Here is a 14,737-nt window from a genome sequence, read left to right as displayed (position 1 = left end):
GTCCATCTCCCCCGCCCTGAGGAGCCTACATTGGCTAACCATAAAGAATTGAATTACATTCAAGACCCTCTGCCTCACCCACAAATGCATACAAATGCATACAAGGAAATGCTCCTCAATACCTACGCGAGAAGATAACACTCTACACACCCAATCGCAGTCTCTGATCATCTAACCCATACCTCCTCCTCATTCCCAAATCTCACTACAAATCAAAGGGAGAATAAAGATTCACAGTCCAAGGACCACGGCTATGGAACGTTCTACTAACTTACAGCCGCATGGAAGAAAACCATCAGGCCTTCAGGAAAAAACTCAAGACCTACCTCTTCTAAGAAGCTAGACAACACAGGACAGATTGAGCGCCTTGAGGCGATTCAGTTTGCATTTGCAATGCTATACAAATCATTCATTAATTCACAAAGAAAGCATAGTGTGACTTTTCTGAAAGTTTAGTATGACATGACTAGAGGCATGATATGCCAACAAAGGAAGCATAGTGTGACTTTTCTGTAAGTTTAGTATGCACGTTACTAGAGGTATGGTATGACATCACAGGAAGCACAGTGTGACATCTCTAAAATTTTAGTATGGCATCACAAGAGGCATGATATGACAACAAGGGATGCATAGTGTGACATCTTTGGAAGTTTAGTATAATGACTAGAGGCATTAAATAACAACAAAAAAAAGTGTTGTGTGACATCTCTGGAAGTTTAGTATGACATCACTGGCAGTATGTAGACATTTTTCGAATATTTTAAAGTTTCACAATAGTAAGTCTGATGTCCTCTTCTTGTTCTGTGTTCCATTGTGTATAGTTGGTTTATATTTACTCTGTAGACTCTCGACCACAATGTCATCAGGAATCTTCCAAAGGCTTGGAAGAAAAATATAAAGGAACAATACAGTTAGAAAATAAACACTATAGCAAATATCAGTTGTAGAATCTGTAGCCAAATAGGTGTACTTATATTTTTTTAGAATAAGGTGGCAGAATGTCACACAACTATAATAAAAAAATGGAATAAAATTGATTAAACATGGTTATGACAGAAAAATAAAAGAACTTGCCAGAGAACTGATTGTCAGCAACAGCAGAATATGCTTCAAAAGACAAACTTCCTCAGAAAAATCTTGTCAAGTGTTTATCTGGCTTTAAGAAAATAGAGAAGGTTGTGAATGGTGAGATTGTCATTCAATAATTTATATCGGGATTGAACATCAATGTGCCTCTTTGTCTTTATTGTCACCAGCAGTGAATGATAGAGGAGATAAATGGTGGAAGCATCTTTGTAACTTCATTGAACAGTGTGGAGAATGTTCTTAAGAGTCTGGGCAGATGGAAGATACCCTGACATCAGATTTACAGAGAAAGCAGATGCTTTGCACAATACAAAACTTTGGGGAGCTGACAAAAGTTTCCAGTCTGCTTGAAGAGAGGTGTGCAGGGTCTCCCATATCATACTCTGTTGCAATGTTGCACTTAAACTCTGCGGGAGTTTGGCTGCTGTGTATCGTACCCTTCGGGGATGTCTCTTCTATTTTTATAATTAAATTGTCCAAGGGTGAAAGCTGAATCTGGCAAGTCACTGGTGCTAGCAATAGAGGGATATAAGCCAACAGACCAGACAGGGACTTATCTATAGGTACAAGACAGGGACTTGCCTATAAGTAGCCAACAGATACTTTGTTTTAAAGCTCCATGCACACTAGCAATTTTTTATAAGCTCAAAAAATACATAACACATAGGATAACACTAATAGCTTCTAGGAGCAGAAAAAAAAAGTTAATATCTTTTAGGAGCTTAAAAAAATGCTAGTGTGTATGCAGTCTAAAGCCTCGTACACATGATCATATTTTCAGACGGGAATTGTGTGTTGACAGACTGTTGGCCTACATTCTGACCATTTGTACGCTCCATCGGACAAATGTTGGATGGCAGACTTATAAAAAAGAGAAGAAAAACATTACCCATATTACTGGTTGATATAACACTGACATTATGTATACATAATTATAAAATATGGTTTTAGCACTGGTATTTTCTAAACACAGAGGCATATATAAAGCTGATTCTCTGTACAAAGGATTGGTGGGGCTAAGCACTGATATTCTCTGTACACAAGTGTAGGGTAGGGGCACAGGTGTGCCCAGTGTAGTTCCCCAAAATGATCACTAGGTATCATAGTTAGGGATGGGAAACCTGTAGTGAAGAGAAAGCAATGAAAGTGCTTAGGCTGCAACTAGAGGTTAGAGTAGTGACTAGGGCAGGGGTGCTCATCAGACGAGCCTTCTGAAGTAGCCCACAACCTCAAACCAGGGAAGTCCATTCCCATGCTCTGGGATGTCAGGTTGGCAAGCCCAGATTGCCAACAACAGGTTGCCGACCCGCCATTGTAGAGCATCAGAGAGTGCAAGGAGCTGGCAAAGCAGAGGAAGCAGATGGTTGTGGAGGAAGCAAGAGCTGCATAAGCCGATGCTTCCTCTGTAGAGCCAGATCCTGTTCTAGGCAGAGTGATACCAGAGTGAAGCATTTCACCTGGGACCTTTCTAGCAGCTTGGATAGTGATGCCAGCAGAAGCTGGAAGAGGAGAAGAAAGTTAGTGCATTAAACATCACATACACTGCACTTCTGCAATGGGCATGTTAGCACTTATAAAAAAGGGTTATTAGGCTGCTTTCACACTGATCTGCAAGAACAGTGCTGTGCACCTGTGGCTTTCCTCAGGTTGCTTCACTGAGCCAAAGACTTATATTATATCCTGTAGGTTAATTCGGCAGGAGAGTTGGAGTTGGAGAGCAGATGCTATAGGTAACCAGGAACTGGTGGGAAGTGTATAGCAGCCGGTCAAGAAGTGTGGTACTTGGTGAAGGTAACAGGTCCACCGATAGCAAGGAGGGAGGTGATTTGGCTCCCTCCCTAGCAGTTGGTTCCCCCCAAGGCATCTGGGACTGAACCCACAGTATGGAGACCCCATGAATCTAGCTACATAGTACAGGTGAGAAGCAGTTAACTGGAGCACTCGTGAGGTTCTTGCTAATCTGTCACTCGGAGTGAGGTGGAAGAAGTACACTGGACTGGTGGAGTGGGCATAGGCTCAGCAGTGACCCTCCAAAATGCAAACAATTGACAGCAATGTGTGCAGTGACATGAGACAAGACACTTCACAGAGGAACTTTGTATGTTTTCCTACTGCACACAGTGTGGCTCATCTCTAAGTCGGGGTACCATCATAATAATTGACTTTCATATGAACTTTCACTGATCCCGGGCATTGATGAATGTGCACACAGGAGAAAGGTACCACAACATGCAGGGCGAATAGACCCTGCCCACAAACAGGTACAAATAATGATTTAGAAATTACATTCTCTGTACACAAGTGCAGTAAGGGAAAGTATAGCACTGATATTGTCTGTAAACATGTATGGAATCTGGAAGCTGGTAGCTGTTCTGGGGACTTGTGAGTATTGACCCTAAATTAATCCTTGAGACTGTGTGTGTTGGGAATTGATTACTGTGCTTGGTGCAAGGTACCTAGATGTCCAAAAGACTTGCCTTATGGCCTTCAGCTGTGAGGCCAAGACTCCCCAGTATTCTACCAGTACCAAGAAGATGCACTTATGCCAAGGAGATTTTCCTTATGGTATGATGTGAGGCCCTAACCTTTTAACAATTTAACTCATGGTCTTTAGCTGTGAGGGCTTGAACTGTCCACTATTATATGCCAAAGAACTTTGCTTCATGGTCTACAACTGTGAAGTGTTAGCTTACTCAGACACTCTATGGTCTTCAGCTGTGGGGGGGCCCTAGACTGTTGAACTTCTGTACTTTCTAAGGTCAAGAATTTCGTCAAATTTCTGTGTGTTGCATGTTTTGGAGCACCCCTTGCCCTAATCCCTATCCTGTCCCACATTCTACCAGCAATAAACTATAAAAAAGATAACCCCTAGAAAGTTTATTGGAGACTGTATGAATGGACTGTTGCTTGGGTGACTGGTGACCTCTGTGCTGTTTGGGGAAGAACTCATTAAAATCAGCGCCCCCTGCCGACGTAGCGCTACGTCGTATCTCTGTACACAGATACAGCTAATGATTTGGCAATGATAAGCTTTGTGCAGTCGGAGAGGGTGGGGTATAGCATAGCATTGTTGCCCATTGTACACAGGTATGACTGATGGTTTAGCACTGATAATCTCTGTACACAAGTACAGCTGTTGATTTGGAAATTATAATCTTTGTACACTTTTTTCGGGGATAGGGCAGCGGTAAAAGCACACATATTCTCTGTACAAAGGTGCAGCTGATGGTTTAGCACGAATATTCTCTGTACGCAGGTGCAGCTGATGGTTTAGCACGAATATTCTCTGTGCACAGGTATGGCTGATGGTTTAGCACTGATACTGTATTCTCTGTATACAAGTATGGCTGATGGTTTAGCACTGATATTCCATGTAAAGTATAGCACACAGGTAAGAATGATGGTTTAGCCCTGATATTCTCTGTGCACACTCTCTGTACTACACAGGTATGGCTGATTGTTTAGCAATGGTCATTTTTACTGTACCCAGCTAAAGGGATGAGGGGGTTGCACTGTTTTTCTCTGTACACAGGGGCAGCTGATGTTTTAGCACTGATATTTTCATTACGCAGGTAAGGCTGATGATTTAGCACTGTGATGAACTGACACTCCTCCCACATGCTGAATGTTAATATTCTCTTCCATCTTTAATTTGACCGCCTGCGTATTGATCAGCCACGTAATCCGGCCAGGACACAATTCAGGCCGGAGGGCGGCCTGCTGCCGAGCCTTCGCTCAATTACCACTTTCAGGAGAGGCGATCAATAAGATGTAAATTGCTTATGGAAATCAGCGGCTCAATCTTCCCCCATCAGCATCTGCTGACCGAATCCAGCCACCAAATTGAAACATCTAATGAGTGCTCGTTTGCGGCATCATAATACTTTGTTGTTATGTGTGAACGATCGTCGCTCACAATTCCACCCCAAATAGTCGCAGACATCGCCGTCACCGTCTCTCGGCCTTAATGGGAATTCTGTGCGAATCAGCAATTATATTTTCTATTAAACAATTTTCACCTAATTGAATTAGCTACCGTAATGTTGCTGGGATGAGCAGAAGCTTTGAGCCGCCAGAAGTCTGATATCGGTAGTTCAAATTAATTTATAGAACTAAAAAATAAAACCAATTACAGGGAATTGCCTTTTTAAAGGACGATAATTAAGCAGCTCATTGTGTGTGGAGATGTAATAACAGTTTGTGTTGAATCCGGATGGGACTTTATTGGTGGAATAGAAGCAGATTAGGGAGATTATTACACAGAATGTTCCTTCTGTCTCTTTAATGAGATGTTTGATTTAAAGACGTCACCTGATCCTGCCCTGTTCCATGTCTCTGCCTCTGTCCAGCAACTTGCCAATGCTAATGTATCAAATTGGATTGTTTTTATTTGCTCTGTGTAAAGCCAGGTGCTGGACTACAGAAACATGGAGAAAGTGACATTTCCCTTATTACAATCAGTTTACTTTCAATTTCTGCAGTTATGCTGAATGTTGTTTTGCACTATTCCCTCCAGTCAGCAGTGAGAGTACTACAGCCAGGAAAGCTTATGGACTTCTATGCAGAGCGCTGAGGATCACAGGAATTTTAGTCTGAAACATCAGTCACAAAATGGGACTTATGGACCTTTACAATACAGTTGCCATAGAACATTGAGGAGGCAGTAGGTTGGTGGAACAGCTTTTACCAAACTGCACTGGAAACCTCATTCTCTTTGCACAGGGCAAGTGACCAGAGAGTGAAACCTGGTGGCAGAGATACCTCCATGTCTACACTGTTGCCACAGGGAGAACCGAGCATCCTCTCACCTATTTCCCAACGCTAATCACTGAAGGCATTCTGTGCAGTGACTGAGAGCCTCTCCTCCTTCTACAGAAAGTGGTCACTGCAGGATCCTGGGGACTGGTGAGAGGGCTGTTATTCAGCCATTGCTTATACTGCAGACAGGGACTGAGCCACTGAGAGCAGGTCATCAATTATAACCAATCCATTCGGCACCCATACTGCACCCTATACCAAAATTTTTCCAACCCTAGACTGCAACTATACCACATTATACTGAACTGCATCTGAACCACATTCACCGTGCACCTCTGCAGAGACTATACCATACCTATACTGCATGCAGGTTAACTGTGACTATTGTTAAGTGCACAATGCTCTTAAAAAGCCCCAACATTAGCCGGCACAAGAACATCTCAAAGGACTGCACCTCCCATAATTATTATTTTACAAGTCCCCTTTGTTCCCTGCCCCCTTCTCTACCATCCTCTTTTTCTTTTGGACAGTGCATACCCAGTCAGTCTAGGACTAGCATCAGCACCATAAATGCGCTCAAGCAATATAGTTCCAACACTCAGTAGATTAAACTTTACTACTACTCACTGCTGCACTTAAGGTAGCCTTGCTACTGTTTATGCTGATTTAAATGTCAAATGTCATCTTATGCCTAGACCTTACTGTTAATCACTTTGTGGATTATTACCATTTTTAATCCATTTTATGCTTGCCTAGCTATACCAACCATATTGGGTGAAGTTGAAATACAAATTGAAACTCCTTAGGTTTGACCTCATATTATATGGTTTTGGTAAATCTGAAGGAAAAAATCAGCAGAAAATCTGTTAGTGTGTATGGTTTGGCCTTTTTTCCAGGCGCATACACCTCCCAAAACATCTCAACGTCAATATGTGGGTGAAATTATTAAGTTTGCCTTTTCTACCTTGTGCCCATTTTTTTGACATAGCACTACTTGCTGGCTACTAAATATTACTTTCAGTGATTTCCTGGGATATCGTAAGGTAACTTTGTTTCAGAAAATTTTAACAAGAACAGTAGAGATCCTGTACCAGCGTGTTAAAATCTTTTAAGTACTTTCTTGATATCTGCTACAGAGTGTGCAAATAATACAGTGTGCAAATAATAGGATGCAGTCTTTTTGGTTATCAGAGAATATTCAAGTCTTTTTCTCATTTGGTAAATTGGTCTTGTTGGGAATATATTCCCAGTAAGGACTGGTAGGATATAGAAAAGGTCTTCCTAACTGTGCCTTGGCAAAGTTCTCCAAAATGGTGTGAGTTGCCTTTTAAAAGAGGCTGTCCTGGGCAGAAAGTAACCTTCTGGGTTCTCCACATTCCCAAATCTGGAGTCGTGGAGTCCATTCAAAGGTCAATAATTGATGCCCATTTGTCAGATCACAAAGAATTTGCAACTTTACTTAGTTTAAAACATTTCACCCACAGATTGACATTGAAATGTTTTGGGAGGTGTATGCACTTGGAAAAAAGGCCAAACCATACAGGAGAACAGGACCCTAAAGCCCCATACACACTAACAGATTTTCTGCTGATTTTTTCCTTCAGATTTTCCAAACCCATATAATATGAGGTCAAACCTTAGGAGTTTCAATTTGTATGTGTAGTGCTGGTATCCTTGTCTACTAATGCATATTAGCATTTATAATGGAAGTCTATGTACATTTCTATAGCTTAGTGTTTGGCGCCATCTAGTGGCCAAACACTGATAGTGGACTTAAATGATTTTTGCTTTATCAAAGCATTGAACTTTGTACAGGAAGTGACTATTATTTACACTGGAGAGTTGACCTTTTTACCCAGGATGCCGGGTGACCTACCAATGGACACCCTTTCTGACAGTGCATGCTGGGTAGGACATAAAAAGAGCCCGAGCAGCCATTTTAGGTCTCTTGAGAATGCATGGCCTATCTGTGAGGACTTGTGAGGAGGCCTCCCGGAGGAAGCGGCCTATTGCCCTTGCGGAGCGCAACCCTGCTCGGTTGTGTGAGTGACCTGAAGTGCCAGAGACACAGTGATCGGATTGGAAAGAACCAGAGACACTTGTTTGAGCATCTGAAGACCAGGTCCACCTATCGGAATGGAACGGAGTGACGGAGCCGGCTGACATAGAAGCAAGCTGCAAACACCGGACCAAAGTTACCATACTGAGCTTTTGATCCAGTTGGTGAGCGGGTTGAGGCCCACAGTTTACTAAACTTTGCTCCTAGTCAGACTTATATACAGGCCTCGCTGGGATCCATAGTCCCATGGAGGAGGAATTATAGCAACTGACATTAGACAGGCATAAGGCCTACTTATTATCGCATCTCAAGTATTGTATTATAATTACGGAAGCAACACTTAGATCATCCTTAACTGAACTTTAATTACTTTAACCCTTGGATTACAAATTATAAGGAATTATCATTGCTAGCGAAGACAAGAAGACCAAAAGAGACTGAGTACTTTAAGTGAGATCCCATACATAGCTATAAAAGTAGGGGGAGCCCCCATGCAATTATATTGTTTATAGTTGTTATATCAAAAGTCATTGTTCTGTCATTCTATGTTGGGATGACAGCACAATTATTGTAACCACCTGTTTGCCAATACTTATGTTAAAATATACTTTGGTTAAGTACCCCGTTGTGTGGAGTATTGTTTTCTCCCAGCAGGTCGAGCCAGGAGATCCTGAAGTGTCAATACAGGTATATTGTGCACCACAGCTGTGTCAAGGGGACTGAGACAAGTTAGTGGGGTTTATTAGCAGAGTACAGGCACAAATCAAACCAACAGCTCCTTTGGGGTTCAGTGCTACATATGTAATCAGGCACTACATGGTTTTGGTAAATCTGAAGACAAAAATCAGCAGAAAATCGAATAGTGTGTATGGGGCGTAAGCTGTATTGTTATCAGCAAAGAAAAATAACATGTGTCGGCAACCCACAAGTGATAAATGCCTCCTAATTCGTTTATGTCCCTTACAGAATGTTATTGGGTAATGGAAGAGAATAAAAACTGTAAATTTTGTAGGTAAGTGCAAAAAATAACCTGGTGATCCTGCCAAATTTTCTAAAAAGAGAGCACAAGCACGATGTTCAATTTCTGGACTACCTCCCCATCTGATATCTAAACACAGCAGGCATGAAGGGGAGTGGTTACTTTTTCAGCTGTGTGTGTAATCTGATCCTGAGCTATTAGTGAAAATTGCCTTCATTTATTTTCCCTTAAAGTGTTACTAAACCCACAACCGTAAAATCAGTCTGTATATGCAGTAAAGCATGTTTATACTCACTGTGGAACCTAGAGGTTAATCTTGCACATTGTGTAAAAAGGCTGTTTGATCCTGTCTTCTCTAACCCTCCTCTTCTTCCACTGTCCCAATCCATCTCCTAATAGTACAGAGCCTTGGGGGCACTCTGCACTTGCTCAGTCCATGTTCAGGGCCAATCAACACTCTCCAGACAAAGGGTCAGGAGTCATGTAGCCTCATGGGACAGTCAGAAGAGAATGAAAACTCCTCCTACAATCTTTAACCAGTGCTCAGCAAAACACTGATTGATGTCACAAGACTGCTATATACTGTTGAGGAGAAAAGGTATTTAGCAGTTTATATTTACTAAAATAATTGCATTTCCATGTTCAGTATACTGTGGGAGACCAAATATAGTGAATGCAGGGTCCTGGGTAGGGATGAGCTTCGTGTTCGAGTCGAACATACGTTCGACTCGAACATTGGCTGTTCGTCCGTTCGGCGAAGTCCGAACATTTTGGTCCGTTCGCGCCAAATTCGTGTGGCGCTCACGGCCCACAATGCACTGCGATGGCGCAGTGCATTGCTGGCTCATGATTGGCCAAGCATGCACTGTGACCCCGCATGCTTGGCCAATCGCAGCGCCAGCAGCGAGGAGAGCCATGATTGGCCACAGGCAGGATGCCTGTGGCCAATCATAGCTCAGGCTGTGTAGTGCACGCCCCACACTATATAAGGCCGCCAGCGCGGCGGCCTTGTGTAGTGTGTTGGCGTCTGAAGCAGTGGGTGTTCTGTGTACCTTCAACACAGTACACACCGATCGTTTTCGGCCGATTTTCGGTCTTGCTGTTGTGTAGTGGTTATTGTCTGCGTGCCCTGACCGCAGTATACACCGCTATATTCAACTCACCTATATAGCTAGTGATCTATCTTTTATAATAGAGCTTGCAGTCAGTAGTGTTAGGAGATAGTGCGTGCTGTCTGCGTGCTCTGTACCCAGTACATACCGCTATATCCACCTACATAGCTGTTCTCTGTTTGAGCCCACTTGCCATCTGCAGGAGTTATTGGAAGTTGTGTGTGCTTCCAGCACAGCACAGTATACATCTGTATATACCCCTTTATCTCTGGTGTTCTATAATAAAGGCATCTGCAGGAGTTAGTGGGTGTTCTGTGTACCTTCAACACAGTACACACCGATCGTTTTCGAACGATTTTTGATCTTGCTGTTGTGTAGTGGTTATTGTCTGCGTGCCCTGACCGTAGTATACACCGCTATATTCACCTCACCTATATAGCTAGTGATCTATCTTTTATAATAGAGCTTGCAGTCAGTAGTGTTAGGAGATAGTGCGTGCTGTCTGCGTGCTCCGTACCCAGTACATACCGCTATATCCACCTACATAGCTGTTCTCTATTTGAGCCCACTTGCCATCTGCAGGAGTTATTGGAAGTTGTGTGTGCTTCCAGCACAGCACAGTATACATCTGTATATACCCCTTTATCTCTGGTGTTCTATAATAAAGGCATCTGCAGGAGTTAGTGGGTGTTCTGTGTACCTTCAACACAGTACACACAGATCGTTTTCGAACGATTTTTGATCTTGCTGTTGTGTAGTGGTTATTGTCTGCGTGCCCTGACCGCAGTATACACCGCTATATTCACCTCACCTATATAGCTAGTGATCTATCTTTTATAATAGAGCTTGCAGTCAGTAGTGTTAGGAGATAGTGCGTGCTGTCTGCGTGCTCCGTACCCAGTACATACCGCTATATCCACCTACATAGCTGTTCTCTATTTGAGCCCACTTGCCATCTGCAGGAGTTATTGGAAGTTGTGTGTGCTTCCAGCACAGCACAGTATACATCTGTATATACCCCTTTATCTCTGGTGTTCTATAATAAAGGCATCTGCAGGAGTTAGTGGGTGTTCTGTGTACCTTCAACACAGTACACACCGATCGTTTTCGGACGATTTTTGATCTTGCTGTTGTGTAGTGGTTGTTGTCTGCGTGTCCTGACCGCAGTATACACCACTATATTCACCTCACCTATATAGCTAGTGATCTATCTTTTATAATAGAGCTTGCAGTCAGTAGTGTTAGGAGATAGTGCATGCTGTCTGCGTGCTCTGTACCCAGTACATACCGCTATATCCACCTACATAGCTCTTCTCTATTTGAAACCACTTGCCATCTGCAGGAGTTATTGGAAGTTGTGTGTGCCTCCAGCACAGCACAGTATACATCTGTATATACCCCTTTATCTCTGGTGTTCTATAATAAAGGCATCTGCAGGAGTTAGTGGGTGTTGTGTGCCTCTAGCACAATATACACTACCCAACTGCTTTTTTACCCAACTCCCTTCAGGCCATTACCATGTCTGGAAGGCCAGCAAGGAGAGGCGGACAGGCGCGAGCCGATAAAAGAGGGCAAGCAGGCTCTGTGTCTAGAGACAACAGTGCTGGTCGTGGACGCGGTGCATTGTCATCAGCACGTGGCCATGGGACACGCTTGTCCTTCTTTTCGGCAGCTGGACATGTTGAACCGCAACATGCCAATGACTTGGTAGAGTGGATGACCAAGCCCTCTTCATCCTCCTCATCCTCTCTCACCCAGTCTCAGGGTACTAGCAAAGCAGCTGCCAACGCATCGTCTTCCCTCCTCTCAATGTCATCATCAGTGACTCCTTCCCTAGACCCACCACGTCCTCCTGAGGAGTCTCCTGAACTCTTTGAACACAGTGTTGGGTACATGCTCCAGGAGGATGCCCAGTGTTTTGTGGGCTCTGATGATGACACTCAGCTAGAGGAAGGCAGTAGCGTGAGCGCAGAGAGAGGGGATGCTCAAGAAGGACAGCAATCTGGCAGTCATGTTCCACAAGCTGCAGCATACTGCCAGGTTTGCTACAGCGATGAAGAGGGAGGGGATGATGAGGGCACTGACTCCACGTGGGTGCCTGGAAGGAGAGAGGAGGAGGAGGAGGAGGAGGCACATGTCCACATGTCCGGGGGCCAGCTTAGGGGCAGCACACCGACTGAATCACACCGCAGAGCTCCGCCTGTGCAGAGCGCTGCCTCTTCGCGTTATTCTAAAAGTTCTTTGGTGTGGGCCTTTTTTGAGACGAGTGCATCAGATCGCACCGCTGCTATTTGCAACATATGTCTCAAGCGTATCTCACGTGGCCAAAACATCAGCCGCTTGGGCACCACATGCTTGACCAGACATATGTTGACCTGCCATGCAGCTCGTTGGCAAGCGTACCTCAAAGACCCACACCAAAGAACAAAGCGGACCTCTCCTTGCTCCTCATCAGCTGGCATCTCCAACCCCACTAGACCTTCAGTCCTCTCTGAAACCTGCTCTGAGAGGAATGAAGGTGTAGAATTAGGTGTGTCACAGCCAAGTGCTTCCGGGAACTCTGCTAGCGGTACACCCACATCCGATTATAGCAGGCAAATGTCCCTGCCCCAGCTGCTGGACCGGCGAAAGAAGTTCACTCCCAGCCATCCACATGCCCAGCGGTTGAATGCTAGCTTGGCTAAATTGCTAGCACTTCAACTGCTGCCTTTTCAGTTGGTAGACTCGGCCCCCTTCCGTGAGTTTGTACAATGTGCGGTTCCTCAGTGGAAGGTCCCCAAACGCCGCTTTTTCTCACGGAAGGCGATTCCGGCTCTCTACCGGCATGTGGAAGGCAATGTCCTTGCCTCGCTGGACAGGGCGGTCAGCGGTAAGGTGCATATTACCGCTGACTCATGGTCCAGCAGGCATTGACAGGGACGTTACCTGTCTTTCACGGCCCATTGGGTCACTCTTCTGGCAGCTGGGAAGGATGCAGGACAAGGTGCAGTAGTGTTGGAGGTTGTTCCGCCACCACCCTCCAAAATGCTACTATTGGTTGTGACACACCTCTCTCCTCCACCCCCTCCTCTTCTTCTTCCTCCATGGTCTCTTCCAGTGCTCTGTCCTCAGAACCAGCGGTGCTCCGTAGGCGTTCCAGGGGCTACGCAAGTACGCAGGCAAAACGATGCCATGCCGTGCTTGCGCTGGTTTGTTTGGGGGACAGGAGCCACACTGGGGCGGATGTTTTGTCAGCTCTGCAGGGGCAGGCCGAGAGGTGGTTGATGCCACGCCAGCTTAAGCCAGGAATGGTGGTTTGCGACAATGGCACCAACCTCCTCTCCGCCCTCCGACAGGGACAACTGACCCATGTGCCCTGTGTAGCTCACGTCCTTAACCTGGTGGTGCAGCTGTTCTTGGGCAGGTACCCCGGCTTACAGGATGTCCTGAAGCAGGCCAGGAAAGTCTGTGTGCATTTCCGCCGATCATTTAATGCCTGTGCTCGGCTGGCTGAGCTCCAAAAGGAGTTGAACCTGCCCAAGAACCGCCTTATATGTGACATGCCCACCAGATGGAACTCAACATTGGGCATGCTGCAGCGGCTGCACACGCAGCAGAGGGCCATCAATGAGTACCAGTGCGACTACGGCACCAGGACAGGGTCAGGGGAGCTCGGTTTTTTCTCACCACGCCAGTGGGGCATGATCAGGGATGCATGCACTGTCCTGTCACCGTTTGAGGGGGCCACAAGAATGGTGAGCAGTGACAGTGCATGCATCAGTGACACTGTACCTCTTGTCCACCTCTTGGAGCATACGCTGCGTGGAATAATGGACAGGGCACTTGAGGCAGAACAGAGGCAGGAAGAGGAGGACTTCCTTGCCTCTCAAGGCCCCCTTTATCCAGACAGTGTTCCTGCTGTGCCACCCATCACACAGGAAGAGGATGAGGAAGAGGAGGAGGAGGATGATTGTGTCAGCATGGAGGTGGAGGCTGGCACTCAGCATCAGCAGCAGCAGAAGTCTTGTAGGGATGATTTACAGTCCCAAGAAACACGTGGACTTGTACGTGGCTGGGAGGAGGTAGCTGCGAATCATGTTGTCCTTAGTGACCCAGAGGACTCCGGACTGAATGCCTCAGCTAACCTACGCTGCATGGCCTCCCTGATCCTGCAAAGCCTGCGGAAGGATCCTCGTATTCTTCGGATCAAGTAGAGGGACCATTACTGGCTGGCCACTCTCCTTGATCCACGGTACTAGGGTAAGGTTGCCGACCTTATCTTGCCAGGGAGCAGAGGATGAGACATCTCCGGGAGGCCTTGCAGAAAGGTCTGTGCAACGCGTTCCCAGAGACTGGGAGGTTACAAACTCCTGGTCCTGGACAACGTGTTGCTGAGGCATCGGTCAGAAGGAGCAGTGGAGAAGGTGGCCGTCTGACTGATGCTTTTAGACAATTTTTTAGTCCGCAGCCCCAAGGTATGATCGGTTCCAGCACCCATCGCCAGCGTCTAATTTACATGGTGCAGGAATACCTAGGGGCAAGGTCAGACTTGGACACCTTTCCCACCGAAAATCCTCTGGCTTACTGAGTCTTGAGGATGGATCACTGGCCAGAGCTTGCACAGTATGCAATTGAGCTACTGGCCTGTCCTGCATCCAGCGTTCTTTCGGAACGCACCTTCAGTGCTGCTGGTGGCTTTGTTACCGATCACAGGGTGCGCCTGTCCACCGAATCAGTTGATCAACTGACCTTCATCAAGATGAA

At 45.5% G+C, this 14,737-nt stretch overlaps 1 long non-coding RNA gene across 1 annotated transcript in view; it reads right to left on the bottom strand.

Annotated features, from left to right (window-relative positions):
- Positions 1–262: 262 nt before the first annotated feature.
- Positions 263–14,737, bottom strand: part of LOC143963268 (uncharacterized) — a 48,268-nt gene continuing 33,793 nt past the window's right edge. The window contains exon 3 of the long non-coding RNA XR_013270924.1: positions 263–880. This is a non-coding gene — a long non-coding RNA (uncharacterized LOC143963268). The remainder of the gene's footprint in view (positions 881–14,737) is intronic.

The sequence above is a fragment of the Lithobates pipiens genome, unplaced genomic scaffold, assembly GCF_037356315.1.
Source record: "Lithobates pipiens isolate NorthernLeopardFrog02 unplaced genomic scaffold, aLitPip1_a1.2 Scaffold_8, whole genome shotgun sequence".
NCBI classification, from domain to species: domain Eukaryota; kingdom Metazoa; phylum Chordata; class Amphibia; order Anura; family Ranidae; genus Lithobates; species Lithobates pipiens.
The sequence above is the reverse complement of the archived record's forward strand: the minus strand, read 5'-3'. Positions and strand labels throughout refer to the sequence as shown.